Below are 15,212 nucleotides of genomic sequence, written 5' to 3' on the forward strand. Positions count from 1 at the left end.
TTTATGGGACCTTCTATTTATAGTAATGTGATGCTGGTTTTCCATTTATGGGAATGATATAACATTTCTTTGTAAAAACAAGCACATTTAAGTTAAAAAAAAAAAAAAACCAAAACAAGAGTTGATTTAAAGAAAGCTATTAAGCAAACAGCCTTATCTGGTGCACAGATTCTCATGGAAGCAGGAGAATGGCTGAGGTCTGGGAAACTCTGACTTGGAGCTGGACCTATGCTCCCAGCTGGGCGGCTGAGTGGTCCAACTGGCCTATGCTGCCTTGACCTGCCGGTGCTCCCCTCCCCTCTGCTGGCTTCTGCCAATCCCCCAGACCCTCCGAAACTCCATCCACTGCTCCTGCTGTCTCTGATCTCCATCTCCCAGGCCCCAGTACCCTCACTAGGGGCTGAGCCTTTTCCCTCTTTAAATTTATGTGGTGCCTCGCGTCCAAGGAGGCCCACACAGACAGCCTCTTCCAACAGCATTCCATAAACGCAGAGCCTGTGGGGTTTCTCAGAGTAAAGGGTCAGCCTCCCCCAACTCTGTTTTGGCAGCGGAAGGGGTGAACATGGAGGCTGAATCCCTTTAGGGTTTTTCTTGTCCCTGTTTTACAGAAATTGCACTATCAGAGATTTTCTTCCCTGGGGTTAAGCACTGCTCAATTGGGGTCCATCTGAAAATTCAGGCAGACCAGATTTATCTCCCCCAGTCACACCTCTCTTCTCTGTCAGCCCTTTCTCAACATTCCCCAGGTGAATGGTTTGAAAGGACCAGATACCCTCAAAGTCCTCAGAGGGGTATATCGTTTTCTGAGAATGTGGGCAAGGACAGGCAGAGATTTCCAGCCCCTGGGGCCTGACATTACCAATCCTCATACCCAAGACTGGAATAGGGTCAAAGTCTATCAGTCACTCACCCTTTAGTGTGAATCAGTTGACCAAGGGGTGCCCTGCAGAGCTCCTGTGTGTGTGACTGTCCAGAGCCATCAGACACTCCACCACGGGAAAGCTTCAGAGGGAGGGACTCAAAAGAGAGCCCCCCAGGGAAGAGGGGTGGGCATCCAGAGCCCCACTCATCTGGGGGTAGCCAAGCACTTTCACTTGGGCTGCCCCTTCCATCTGCCTGCTGGCTCAGTTGGTCTGCGGCAGGAGGGGTAGGGAGCTTCTCCACGGAGGAGGTTCAGAGGTTAAGTGTCTCAGTGAAGTCATGTGTCAGGGGCTGGGGAGGGGATGTGTGACTGAGGCCGAGGAACAAAGATGAAAAGATAAGTCCTGAGATTGGAGACACAGCGCCGGCCTCCTGCAATCAAGTCATTTGCATCTGGTCTGGGGTCAGCCCCGCCCCCTCAGCATCCCCGCCAGCGGCCTCTGTTATCCGCAGCCTGCCGAAGCAGCCCTTGGCAGGGTGAATCCCTCCGGCTTTCAACAGGTACTCCCGGGGCAGCAAGAAGCCCAGGAGAAGCAGCGAGGTCCAGATGGACGGTCATCCCCTCCAACCCTGCAGTCGGTTATGGGGGGGCGCAGCGTGAAAGTTTCCCCGGAATGAATACTCCGGGTCTAGCACGCCACTCTCCCACATTCCCAGCGGATCTCCCGAATTCAGACGAAGCGAGGGCCCGGGAGCAGAGCGGGAAGGCGGGCAGGGGCTGAAGGACGGGAGCAGGACAGAGGATGGGCCCCGGTGCCCCGAAACATGGCCCGGAGGCCGCACCGCAGAAGGAGACCAAGGCAGGGAGGAGGCAAGGGGCAGCCCGCCGGAGGAAACGTGTCTTCTCGGCGGCCGCCACGGCAGTGGTGGCGGCGGCGACTGGAGACGGGAGACTGGCGGGGAGGAGGTTTGGGGAGGGGAGGGAGCGCGGCGGAGAGGGAGGGACGGAGCGGTGGCTGGGAGGTGGGGCCGGCGGGCGGGCGGGCGGCTGCAGCTGCCGCCGGCGTCTCGGGGGCTCCAGGCTGCGGGGCGGACGCAGCGCCGAGCGATCCACAGCGGAGCCGCGCGAGGCCGCCAGAGCCCCGGCCCCGAGTCCCGAGTCCCGAGCCCCGAGCCAGGGCCGCCGCCGCCTCGCGCCACCCGGTCCCCGGACACGCCGCCTCCGCCACCGCCAGGAAGGCAGCCGGCGCCGAGCAAGTTGCGAGCGCGCCTCTCCGCCTGGGGAAAGTTTCCCCCGCGGCCGTCGGCGGGAGTTGGCGCGGGGTCCGGCTGCTGCTGCTGGAAGGTAGGGGGCTCCGCACCTCCGCGCCCTGCGTGCGCCCCGCTGCTGCACCCCCGGGGATTTGGAGACCCCAGGGGCGCTCCCCCCCCCCCCGGCGACTGTTGGGCACGGTCGGGGATGGGGATAGAATGGGGGAGGGATCCCAGAACGGTCCCGGGGAAGCCCAGAAACCAAGTTCTACTTAAACTGGCCTGGGAGGGGGCAGGGGAGATGTGCTTGCCCCATCCCCGCCCCAGATCCCTGCCCCGAATCCGCGGGCTAGAGGCTTCCCCCCGGGACAGGTGCGGTCCCAGTCGGCGCTGGGCGCTCTGGGTGGGTGATTGGGGGGCATCGAGAGGATGGTAGGGGGTAGCAGGTGTGGTTAACAAGGTTGGGGGCTCAGCGGGGTCTGTGCCCCGAGGGCGGGGGTGCGGGCCACGCCACTCCGTAGGAGGTCCGATAGAGACTAGGGATTAGGATCGAGGATCCGGCCGGGAGGATTGTTGGGCCCAGCCAGGGCACCAAAGGCGGTCCGCCTTTGGGGTCCCAGCAGCGGGGCGGGGCGGGAGGGGCAGGGGCGCCACGCTTTCCTCCCGGGTCCCCCTTATCCCGTTCGGGGTGTGCGCGGTTTGGGGAAGCGAAGCGGGGACTCTGTGGGTGCTCGGTGAGGTCCGAGCCTCTCTGGCACGTCCGGATTTACGGGGTATATATAATAGGAGTCCTCTGGGAGGGTTGCTTTGGCTCGCGTGGGCTCGCGCCAGCTTTGGATCCCCGCTAGATTGAGGTGAGCTGGCCTCCGCCAGGGGGAGCCCTTCCCCGGCCCTTTCACCCATAGGAAGGCGAGTCCTGGTTCCTGCGAGACAAATGCACGGAAACCCAGGACTTAGAACCACAGACCCTCCAACAGGCGCGGGGGCCCGCGCGGGGGAACCGGCCGCCTCCGTGCGACGGCGCGGGAGAAGTCCGAGCGTGGAGCTGGGGTGCACGGTGTGTGGGAAAGCTTGGTCGTCAGGGGGTGGTTTTTCTAGGGGAGCAGGCGAGGTGTATGGTTGATTAAAATACTCACCCCCAGAAAAAGAACAAGAAAAACTTGACACTAACAGCGAACTGGTGTAGAGAAACGGGATGAGAGGATCAATTTGTTGAGGTTTCTTTGGGGTCTACAGCCCAAACTGCTGAATGCGCCCTTCTTGTAAAAGTTGTACCTTTGTTTCCTGCATGTGGCCAGATGGATGGGCTGGATGACGGTCTTGTGGGCGCTTCAGATCTGTCCTGGGTGGGCACAAGTAAGCTGGGAGGCACGGGACTGGGTCATGAAGGGCCCTGGGAGATTTCAGCGGTCCAGGCTGAAGTGCGTTTCTCAGCCTGCGACAGGGTCGCTCTGCTCCTGGGTCTGGGTCTACAGTCCACTTTAATCCAGTCATTTCACAGCTGTTGGTAAGACACCTGCGATGTGTCCCTTTTTCTGACCTCAGTCCCCCACCCGCGTGCTTGGAGTCTGTGTATCTGTGCGGAGCCCTTGGGGGAAGCAGGATTGCCATTGGCATCTCTAAAGAGTATCAGCTTTGCCCTGTGTGGGCCTGCTCGACATAGAACGCGGACTGAAGGGACTCTTGCCTCCTCTCTTTAATTCCCCCCCTCCTCCCTGCACCCCAAGAGAGGACACATGAGCAAAGAACGGGCGGTGGCCTCATAGTGGCTGTGGGGAGTTTTCTTGAGTCTCTTGGCCAGCAGTGTGTGCTTGCTGGACAGCCCTTCCCCCGCCTGCATCCCCAGAGTCCCCTGCAAAGGTCATGGAAATGGGGGCGGTCCCCGAAAGAGAGTTAGTTGAGGTTCTGGCTTTCTGTAGAGCCCACCGCATGTTTTTGCTGGATGTTACCAAAATGCTGTAGGGCAGAGGTGCCAAAAAGATCAGCATGATTTTTATTTTGAACAGAAGGGGTGGGAGGAGGAGACAGGGGAAAGGGTGGGGAGGCCCAATGGATGTCTCCGGGTATGTCTTCAAGACATCATGGAGCCTGAAAACAAAAGGAGTTTGGGGTTGTGTTTTATTTCTCATGGTTCTTGTTCCTCTGTGGAAGAAGGCCTCCTGACACAGCCTGGACCCTGGGACAGTGTGATCATGGGGCCCCTGAGGGCTGTGAGCTCCTTCTTTCTGTGGCCCACTCATGACCCACCGCACCTGCCCTGAGGAGAAGAGGGAATTGAGACTTCCCAGGTGTTTGCATTTGGGTAGCTTATCACGTGTGGACCCAGTATAAACTCCAAGATCTCTGATTCAGCAAAATTTCAAGTCTTGGAAATTCAGTCTCCTTATCTTCCCATCCCTAAATCCATTACAACACTGGCCCTTGGGACAGCTTTATTCCAACCCGAGGCTGAAATGGCAGTCTACCGGGGCACTTTCTAGAAGCAGAAGTTTGTCTGGAATTGGAGTTAGGATACTTTGGGTCATCTAGGGAGTAGCCCCTCCTTCTTTAAAAAATTCCACGTCAGCCTGGAAAGTGCTACTGAGTTCCTGGATGAGGTTTTAGTGGTGTGAGGGACGGCTGGAACACGGGGTGGGGGGGTGGTGAGACGGGTGGGAAAGGGGTGTGAAGGCAAGGAATTATGGCAGGGATTTGTGGGAGGGGCCAAGGAGGGGAGGAAACAGCAAGGTTTGGGGGGGCTTGGTGGGGGCTGCTTTGAAATGGACCTTTACTGGATCCCAGGGCGGCTCTGGAACAGTCACTTTCAGCCTTGAACCTGCTTCCCCAGTCTGTAACCTGAAGGCGTTGGCCTGGGAGATCTTGGTGGACTTGCTGCTGAAAGGCAGGAAGGTCTAACTTCTTGAGGCAGTAAGCAGCTTTTGCTCTGCCTTGAGTCCAGCGGAGGGCACCTCTCCTGCTGTTTTGCCCCATCCCGCCCCAGCCCTGCACAACATCAGACTGCCGTTTTGGACGGAGAAGTTCATGTCAATAACCGGTGCCTGCTGGGAACCCTAAGTCTGTCTGCAGGCTCACAAGGGTGCCTGTCTCTGGATGCTTGTCTAACCCTCACTCCCTTTTCCTAAGGAGAGCCCGTGTTGGTGGCTGGGCGCCCCTTTGAGGGACCCCTCTTTCCAGAGGGCTGGAAAAATCAGGAACATTTGTTCGTGCTCAGCTGGTACGCAGCAAAGGGAGGGGGCCTTGGAACCAAGCACTTTGGTCCCCCTGGAGCAGATGATCGGTCGATCGAATATTTCTGCAACCTGATGCAATGGAGCAAAGCTGCCAGCTTGGGCTCCTCCTGCTACGCGGGCTGGCACTTTGGACCAGAATCAGCACTTGGATCCCAGGGCAGGGGCGTGGGGTGGGGGTGGGGGTGGGTGGGGGATGGGTGTGTCTGCCGGTAAGGAAACTCTTTTTGAAAAGAGACAGTGAGAGATGATGAGCCCCAGTGTTTACAGCTGGCGAATTAGGTCTTTCATGTCCGCGCTGATTATCTTAAGGTTCCACCCTTGTCCGCTGTCTTCTCCCAAGACCGCTGCTTTAATTAATAGATCAGACAACTCGGAGATTAGCAGAAGGGTGTTCACTAGTTCTGCGCATGTGCGTCTGGACCGAGAGGCAACAGGGTTTGGTGGGGGGAAGGTCCCCAAACTCTGAGAGAAGACACTTGTGTTTGAGCCCTGATTCTCTTGCAGGTAGAGCTGTGTGACCTCAAGGGAGTCACTGGCCCTCTCTGAGCCTGTTTTGCTATTTCTTCAGCGACAGCGTTAGATGGTGGTTAGGCTGCCTGGGTTTGAATGTGTGTGAGGGCCAGGAAGAGTCTGCTTTGAGAATGGAAGACACAAGTGAATAAAATGAATCGCTACCCCCCCCCCAGCCTTTTCCCTCCCTCACTGAGGGACACCCGAGTTAAAACCTTGTGAATATTCCCCTGATAGCCCCATCCTCGTGGCAGGGAGCCCAGTGTGACGTCACCGAAAATATCCTGGTTTCTGGCACTTGAGGGATGATATTTCCTCCGCTAGTGTTTGCCCATTCTCTCCCTTCCATCCTTTGTTTCCCACCCTGAACCATAGTATGAAGACCATATGTGCAGATAATGAGTTTAAGCTGATAAACAACTCCCAGATTCACCCAAATAAAAGGCCTTCTTGCTAGAAGACGCTTGCAACTTTAAAATAAATAATCTGGCTTCTCTGCTCTGGTGTGTTATGTCTGGCCGGCCCTGCTAACCCCCTTTGTCCTCTGCCCCTTGGTCTGCTGCAGACACAGAGGCTAGACCAGGGGTATGTTTTGGGCTTTACGGGCTGCCCTGGCTGGGGCAGCCTCCTCCCGCTGCCCCCTTGCCTAACCCCCTGGCAAGGTTGGTGCTCGGAGCCATGGTGGGGGTGATCTTCGTGGTGGCTCACGTTGTGGGCGTGCTGACCATCAGCCAGTAGCTAGACCAGACTCCATCCCATCTGCAACCGCGAGGCTGGTTTAGATCTCATCCCCATTTGGCAGATGTTAAAGTAAGGCTCTGAAAAAAATCAAGTGAGAAGTGGTAGTACTAGGATTTGAACCTAGGCCGATCTGTTGGCCCATCCAGGGCTCTAAACCCCTGTGTGATATTTCCTCCTCGAGTACAGCCACAGACAGAACCTCCTGTGAGCCCCAAAGCCCCAGGAACGCGAGCTTTGAGATCCCATCAGGCCCTCCTCCACTGCTTCCGCTTGGCTTCTGGGCTCAGAGCCTTCTGTGGTTCCCTCTTTTCTCTGTCCATTTCTCAACCTTCTGGGAAGTCAGTGACCTAACTGAGCAACAATGGGGTGTTCCTGGAATAGGATGCGTGTTGGAGTCACAGTGGTGAATTTGAACCCTGTTTCTGCCCCTGACTGGCTTTATGGCCTTGGTTTCCTTACCTGGGAAAAGCAGCAGAGCAACAGTCATAACAATAAAACCATTCAGCTAAATCAGCTGCCGCCGCAGAGGACTCCTGCTCTCCGCGACTTAACATTGCAGGTGTAATTCCTGCCCGCGTGGCTTGTCTGGGGCGAGTCTCCGCTCCACACAGTTACTCAGGGACTCAGGAGGATGGTGATTCCACCATCTTGGTAGCGACACCTTCTGGAATATGTGGCATCGAAGTTACTGCCGAAGGGCAGAGAGAGGTGGGGGAGGCCCTTGGATGCCCAGCTGCCCCAGCCAGAAGGTGACCCTCATCATACCAGCTCCAGTGCATGGGTCAGATCCGTCACGTGGTCCCCAGCCAGCTGCAAGGGATGCTGGGAATGCCAGGACGTGCGTGGAGATTTGCTGAGCGCTAACTCTCCAGTTATACTTCCCAATAGAGTACTTTAAGGATGAATTGAGATGATGCATTTAAAGCTTCCCAAGTAAACCTGATATGTTGTCCACCCGTAAAACATGGACGCTTCTGTTTCCTAAGAATCTGTGGTATGCGTTGTTCTTTGTAGATTTCAGGCTGTGTACAGGGAGGGGATCATAGGGGAGATGGTAAAGTGCCCATAACACCCTGGAGGGAGGTGGCACACAGAGGCGCTAAGGGACTTGCAAGTGAGTACGCAGCAAGGACACTAAGCTGGGCCTTGACCTTCATTCAGCCTAGCGCTCCCGTGGCCTCCTTTGGCTTACTGAAATTTACTGTCTTGCGAACTTCTGGGGTCTTCCAAACCCTACCTCCGATAGCTGCTCCTCCCATATGCTAACAGCGTCGGGGTGGGGGGGGGAGACTGCAGGCACTATCTGGATGCTGAGGGAGAAGGGTGGGGGATGAGGTGAGGGAATCCTAGTTGTAGGTATTCACAATCAAAGCTGAGGGCATTCGGTGCCCCCACACACTGCTTTGGGAGTTACTTTGCAGTTCTTAAGCTTTGGAGCCCCGCCCCCAACACCCCCCCATTGGCCATCACCTACAGAGTTACCTGTGGTTCCTGTCCCACCTGTGCAGCCCCGCCTCGGTGGCCGTTTTGCTCCTTTGTGGGATTGTGCAGAGAATGAGAAGGACCCTCCAGCCCAGATTTTCTGCTGGCAGGAAGACGGTCAGACCCAGGTTGGGATCCTGACCCATCAGTTAGTGCTCGTTCATTCTCCTGGGACTCAGTTTTCTTGTCTGCAAAATGAGGAGTATACGGGAAGCCATGAGGCTAATCCGGTCCGGGTGCGTAGTTGGTACCAACATGTTTGTGTATCTCTTGTCTGCCACCTGAGTAGGAAGGAAGGCGTGCCTTGTAAAGGATCAGCACCCAGGAGAGGCTAGAAGCGGGCCCAGCACCTTGGCCTGTAACTTGTGGATGGGAGGTGATGCCCCCCCCCCAACTGCCCGTGGTTTCAGCCTCTGCTCTCCTGTTGAACTAACATGCCTTTCATTGGCAATGGGAGAAGAACTTGAAACTCTGGCCTTTGGATGTGGGCCCCATCTTTTGGAGTCTAAATACCCTGCGGGGGTGGGGCCTGGGGTACTGCTGGGCACCCCCCTCCCACTTTGCTGCCTTCCTGGCTGGGCCAGATGACAGCACTCTCCCTGGCAGGGTCGCTCTCTCTGGACCTGAGCTTTGGTCTCCTGGGGGAGGGGCACCCCCCCCCCCCGCCCCGCCGCCTCCACCACTTGGTGCCTCACATTTCCTCTGCCAGCATAGCAGGCCTGGGCACTCCTCTACTGTGGGTTTGAGCCCACAGGGGAAGGACGTGCTTTCCCAGCCCAACCATAAACACCTTCCAGAATAATGGGGATTAAGTGTCCCCCTCAAAGGAGTAGCCAGTGGGTTGGACACTGGCGTGGAAGCGTCTTTGGTTAGGAAGACAGTGGTTCCTCAAGATGGGATTTTGAGGGCATCCCCACTCCCTGGGCATGGTGGACACTTGCACTTGGGGGCTGAGGAGAGTGGCCTTCTGCCGGAGCTGCCGCCAAGATGCTAAGGAGGCGAGCTGCCTCCTGCTTCTCAGAGAAGCACTGGTGGGCATGCGGGCCACGGAAGCCCGGCGGTGGGCGTCACGGGATCCCTCAAACACACCTCATTCACTCCTGCCACCAGACCTCACTTCGGCCGCCTCTGCCACATGAAACACTTGGAGTGGGGCCTTGGAGTAGCTCGAGGGCCCTAAGAGGTGGCTGGTTTCCTAGGGCTGCCGTGACAAGCGACCATGGTGGGAGCTGGAAGCCACAGACAGTTCTCTGCTCCCAGTTCAGGAGGCTAAAAGCCCCGAGTTAAGGTATTCGCAGGGCTCTAGGAGATGGTCCCTCTTTGTTCCTGCTTAGTTCTGGTGACTGTCGGCAATCCTTGGTGTGTCCCTTGGCTAATGGACAGGACCTGGTGCCTGTTCTCGTCATCCATGCTGTCTTCCCCTGAGTCCGTCTTTGCTCTCCCTATGGGGACACCAGTTCTATTGGATTAGGGCCTTAGGGCCTCATCCTAACTGATTACATCTGGAAAGACCCTATTTCCGAATAGGGACACATTCGCAGGTCCCGGGGGTTAGGGCTTCCACATATCTTTTGGGGGTCCACCATCCAACCCGTAATAAGCGGGTACTAGGATTGCCCCATTTTACTCCCAGAAAATCAAAGAATGGGCCCAAGTTCCTGCAGCTAAACACCACTGGCAAGTGATCGGTAAATCGGTCTTGGTACATTTCAGTTTTCTGGGCAGTAAGGAGGGGATTTACAGCCACCTCCTGGTGCAGCGAGGCGCAGAGAGGAGGTAAATGTTTGCATTCAAGCACACTGGGTCCGCAGCTAAACACCTGCCAGATGCTGCTGTTGGGACAGGCAAGGTGTCCCGTCTGGACTCAAGGAGCAGGGACGTATGTGAATTGTGACCAGTTACAAGTAGCATGTTTTCTAGAAATAACAATTTGAAATGACTGAATGGAAGGTGCCAGTGATGTTCTTCCAGCCCAACTTTCTGGAGTCATCTTCTTTTCCATGTTCTCCTACGTTAAGAATAGCCCGTCGAGGGTGCCTGGGTGGCACTCTGCCTTTGGCTCAGGTCATGATCCCAGGGTCCTGGGATCGAGGCCCGCATCGGGTTCTCTGCTCAGCGGGGAGCCTGCTTCCCTTCCTCTCTCTCTGCCTGCCTCTCTGCCTACTTGTGATCTCTGTCTGTCAAATAAATAAATCTTTAAAAAAAAAAAAAAAAAGAATAGTCCATTGAGACAAATTGTCCCTGCTTTACTCTTTATCCCGGACTCTGTTTCGTGCCAGAAGTCGCTGTGACTTTTGCAGGTTGGGCTTTTCTCCCCAGGGCCAACGTCTGGGTCTCACTGCTTGAGGAGGGGGCTTAGGGGGCCTGAGCAGACAGCTCGGGGCTCCAGAGCCCACCCCAGGGGAGCCCCAGAGGGTTTAGGGGTTCAGCTGATGTTGTTGAGGGTTGAGATGAAGACATGAGGAGGCAACATGTGATCAAAGGTTGGGAGTTCAGCTTCTGAACATAAGGGCCTCAGTTCAAATTCTGATTCAGTCCCATACCACGGCCTTTGTTTGGCCTTTGACAATTACTGAACTTTTCTGTGCTACCATTTCACTTCCCAGAGTTTTACGAAGATAGGATTACAATGCACAAATACGTCTCTGAGGATTGAGTGGGACCTTTCAAGGATTCAGTGAATGCCAGAATTAGTCTAGGTATTTTATTGTCTGCTTCCATCAATGGAATAAAGGTGGGTGAAACCCCACGGGGTGTAGCTTGGCCCCTGGGGCTGAATCAATGCTCAATAGGTAGGTGCTGAATGAATGAGTGAATGGGTGAACTCCTCATTCTAGCATCTTCGCGATCACATCCCTCTTGCTGTGCACTGAGGCCTCTAGTCATAAGCCCCTTGTATGTGGGGCACCGAGATACCATGGAACAAATAAGTAGGGATTTTTGGGTGCTATGGAAAAGTCGGGAAAGGCACTTACATCCGGGAGTAAGAGCAGCATAGGTCTGCTCGTGGATTCAAGCGAAGGTTGAAGCTTGGAGAAGGGGAGATGGGAAGATGCTGGGGAAGTCAGCCTGGATGGTTGTGGTCACCCCGGAAGGCAGGCCATTTGGAGGCGTGGTGGGAAGAGCCACATTTACGGTATCCAGTGTTCCCATGGCAAGCAGAGACACACCCCCACCCCGGACCAGTTTTTGTTTTGTTTTTTTTGTTGTTTGTTTTTTTTAAGTAAACTCTTCCTCCAACACTGGGCTTGAACTTACAACCCCGACCCCAAGATCAGGAGTCAAAAACGTTCTACCGACTGAGCAGGCCAGGTGCCCCTCCTCCAGGATCTTTACCTAACAGGTGCACCTCACTCGAGGCAGCCCAGATCTGTGAAAATGCCAGCTGGGCTAGGGGACCCCCATTCAATTTCCAGACGGATTAGCTCTCGGATTCCCATTGCTCCCTCCTGCCTTAAAAATAAAACTCAATTTACGGAAGCTCGACTTCCACACTTTGTTAGGAAAAACATCTGTCGTGCAATGTGATCGCACTGGCTGTCTTGCCTGCGACCCTTCTGTGGATTCTCGATTGTGTTCAAAGGCTTTCCCACAGCCCCTGCCCCCTCCCAGCCCAAGCGGGCCTCTCTCCTCCAGCCCACCTGCCACCTTGCTTCCTTCTGTCCCCCCAACTAGCAGCATGGCCCCTCCGCATGGCACTGCCCCCTCCCTGCAATACCTTTTCCTCCATCTTTAGCTACGAGAGTCCTCCTCATCCTTTAGTACTCAGCCCCTGCATCACCTCCTCCAGAAAGCCTTCCTGGACTCCTGTGGGGGCCAAATTCTCTTCCTGGTGGCTCAGATTGCACCCTTGTTGACTTTGTCCCTGCCATTCTTTAATGTCTGCCTCCCTCACTGTAATGCAGGTCTCCAGGACAGGGATTCCCTCCCCCCCACCCCCGAGCCGTTGCTCAATGCTGCATCCCAGGCTTGGCGCATGGGCCCGGGTAGCTGGTGCCTCTCTTCATTTTCTCCCCTGCAGGCCGGTCTCTTCCGGGTTGTTTGGGGGAATGAGCATAGCTAACAGGCATTGATCTCTTGGAGTGTGCCAGGCGCTCATGGGTCTGAGTTCATCCAATAGAATCCAGGTTTTCACTCCCAGCTCTGCTCCTTCCTAACTCCACAGCCTCAGGCAAATTGCTCGGCCCCTCTGTGCCTTATCTTCACACCCATAAAATGGGACTAAAAATAACACCTCATTTATCGAGCTGTTGTGAGGATTAATTCCATTGATTCATGTTAAATTTATTTTCTCAGTCTGGGAGGCTAGAAGCTCATGACCAAGGTGTCAGTTGGTTTGGTTAGTCCTGAGGTCTCTCTCCTTGGCCCGCCGAGGGCTGCCTTCCTGTGTCCTCACGTGGCCTTTCTTCTGTGCGCGGGCCTCCCCGCTGCTTCCTGGGTGTCCACATCTCATCTAATAAGGGCTCTAGTCAAATTGGATTAAGACCCACCCCACTAGTCTCACTGTTCACTTCATTACCATTTGAAAGACCCTGTCTCCAAATACAATCATGTTCTGGGGTGCTGGGGATTAGGGCTTCAACATGAATTTTGGGGGAACGCAGTTTAGCCCATGACACCTTCTAATTCAGTATTATGATTGGCCCCATTTTATGGCTGAGGAAACGGGCACAGAGAGGTTAGGTCACTAGCCCAAGGTCACACAGCCGGTGAGCAGAGGTGTAGAAACGCACAGCCAAGAGGTCCCAGCCTCCAGCACACGGTCAAGCATTAGATGGTCTGTATTGTGGCTGTGCTCCTCTGGGGGGGATACCAGGGGTCTTGCCTCCTGGAACGAGCCTGTGTCTGAGCCAGAACAGGGAGGATATCAGGATCCACGGGTCTCAGAGATCTCTTGCTTGGCCCTTTGTGCCTTGAAGCCCTTAATCCCTTGTTCCATGGCTGCTACCAAAGCTATGCGGGAGTGGGGACCTGACCTCCTCTTCCCAGGCTAAGAGAGAGGCAAGGCCATGAAGGGTGGGAAGGAAGGGAGAGGGTCTCAGGAAGGGAGGGGATTACCGATTCCGGGGTTTGCTCCTTCTCCATAGTTCATTGATCCGATTTTCCAGGAGCTCTCGAAAGCTCTTTGAAGATAGTCATGTTTTACTGGTCAAAGATGGGGGAATCATCAGAGTCCATGTAATAAGAGATTAACAGCTGGAACAAGGGTATATTCCATGGAAACGAACTCTCAGTTCTAACCTAGGCTCCTCACCTGGAGACCACTAGGTCACTAGCCTCTTGCTTCTCTGAAATTGTTTGCAGGGTAAATGGGTGCGTGCGTGTGTGTGTGTGTGTGTGTGTGTGTGTGCACAGCACCCTCCGTGGCCTGTCCCCAGGGGCGCACCGTCCCTGCTGCTCTATCCCCTGGCTGCCTTAGCGCTTGTCCTTCTGCCTTGTCTTAGCTGGGTGGCTCTCCACGCAGACCCCGAGCAAAGATTTGGTTGCAAATTGTTTATGTATGAGTTGGCCCTGGAGAGGTGAGCGGCCAGGGAGGGGAGGAGAGTCAATAAGAGATGTGCTGGGTAGCCCACTGCTGGGGGCACCTGGGGACCCTCCCAGTGACAGTCCTCTCGCCCCGCCTTCCTGATGCCCCACCTGTGGACACTCTGTGGGGACCACCTGTGGTGTTGTGGCCAGCTGGGTCGATGGCCATCTTCCCTCCTGAAGAGTTGCTTGGCCCTCTCTGGCCTCTTCCTGTCCCTCCCCCACTCTGTCCGCACAGATGTCACCATGATGCTTTCATCTCAAGGGGTCCGGGAGCCCAGGCTGGGGTCTGTGGAAGAGCCCTGGGCCCTGCGGATGGGCCCTGTGGGCGGGAGGCCAGCAGGTCATGACATAGGGTGATTTCCACCTTCCCCGAGGGTTGGATGGCAGATCAAAGGGCTTTTTGTTGTTGTTTTATTTTCTTTTCCAGCGGCTTCTTGCTGGGCAAAGGGGCTGAGGAGCCAAGGCAAACAGAGCGATCTCTGAAGCCATCGCCTGCTTGCTTGCTCTTGGAGAGGCTGGATGAGCTGGAGGTCCCCCAGCAGAGGGGCTGGAGCTGGGGCGACAGGTGGGAGCTGCCCAGGGCGCTTCCCCCCTCGTGGCCCAGAGACCAGATGGGGACCTTGGGGGCTGATGCTGAGCCTAATGCATCTCAGGAGACCTTGGAATGTGGTATTGCCATGGAAGTGGGATGCAGGGTGGGGCACCCAGAACACTGGACTGAAGCCCAAACTGCACCCCACCCCCCGGTGAAACATCATTATCTCCTCTGTACCCCCGCTGAAGAGACAGCGAGAGCCCTGGACTGAAAGTCCAGAATCATAGCCTGGGGTCTAGTCCTAACTTTTGCTCAAACCAGCTCTCTGTCCCACCGTGGTGGACTTCTGACATCTCAGCCACATACTGGGGATGGGGGGGTGAGTGGTGCTTTTTCTGGGTCTTCTTCCTCCGACTCGACAGTCTCCTCTGAGTCTCCAGCGGGGAATATGACCAAAAAGCCTCGAATCCCCTGGAGAAAAGCACTCAGGAAGCCGAGGCGTGGTTGTTGATGGAAGTGGGGTGTTGTTTAAATAAATTAAGAGCGCAAGAGGAAAATCCATCAGCATTATTTTCAGTAGCTGGGATGATATGCATAACATTTCCTTCCTTTCATTTGATAATTTTTCCTTCTCAGAGTAGTTTGAAGAAAGAAAGTGTCTGATGCTTGGCTACACAATGAGCTCAAATAAAAATATTCTTTTTAAAAAGCGGTTGCTATGTAATTGAATTTAAATAATGGGCAATTTTTGTTTCTAAGTAGCCGCACGGCTCACAAAGTTCTGCTCAAACCTGTCTGAGAGGTGCATGGGTGTGCAGAGAGAGAAAGACAGCACCGATAGAATATTTTTGGCCAAACAATAACAATGCTAATAACATATTTAAAGTGTGTGCCTGAGTTCACGCACGTCTGCTGGATCGAAATGTACGGGATTAAAATTAACCACTCTTTCTCGGAAGGAAGAGTTCCCAGGGCAGCCGTGGCATCCGCGTGGCCTTTGAATGGGGCTGTCTGTGAGTGAGTGAGTAGGAATTCTGGCTCCTGGGTCCCCTGGAGCTGAGTTCAAATTCTGG

General features: G+C 55.2%; 1 protein-coding gene across 2 annotated transcripts in view; it reads left to right on the plus strand.

Moving 5' to 3' along the window:
- The first annotated feature begins 2,075 nt into the window (after nt 1-2,075).
- TSPAN18 (tetraspanin 18) overlaps nt 2,076-15,212 on the plus strand; it is a 177,707-nt gene continuing 164,570 nt past the window's right edge. For both annotated transcript variants that reach the window (XM_044259134.1, XM_044259136.1), the window contains exon 1: nt 2,076-2,206. The gene's annotated coding sequence lies outside the window, so the exon portion shown is untranslated. The remainder of the gene's footprint in view (nt 2,207-15,212) is intronic.

Source organism: Neovison vison, chromosome 7 (assembly GCF_020171115.1).
Source record: "Neovison vison isolate M4711 chromosome 7, ASM_NN_V1, whole genome shotgun sequence".
Classification (NCBI taxonomy): Eukaryota; Metazoa; Chordata; class Mammalia; order Carnivora; family Mustelidae; genus Neogale; species Neogale vison.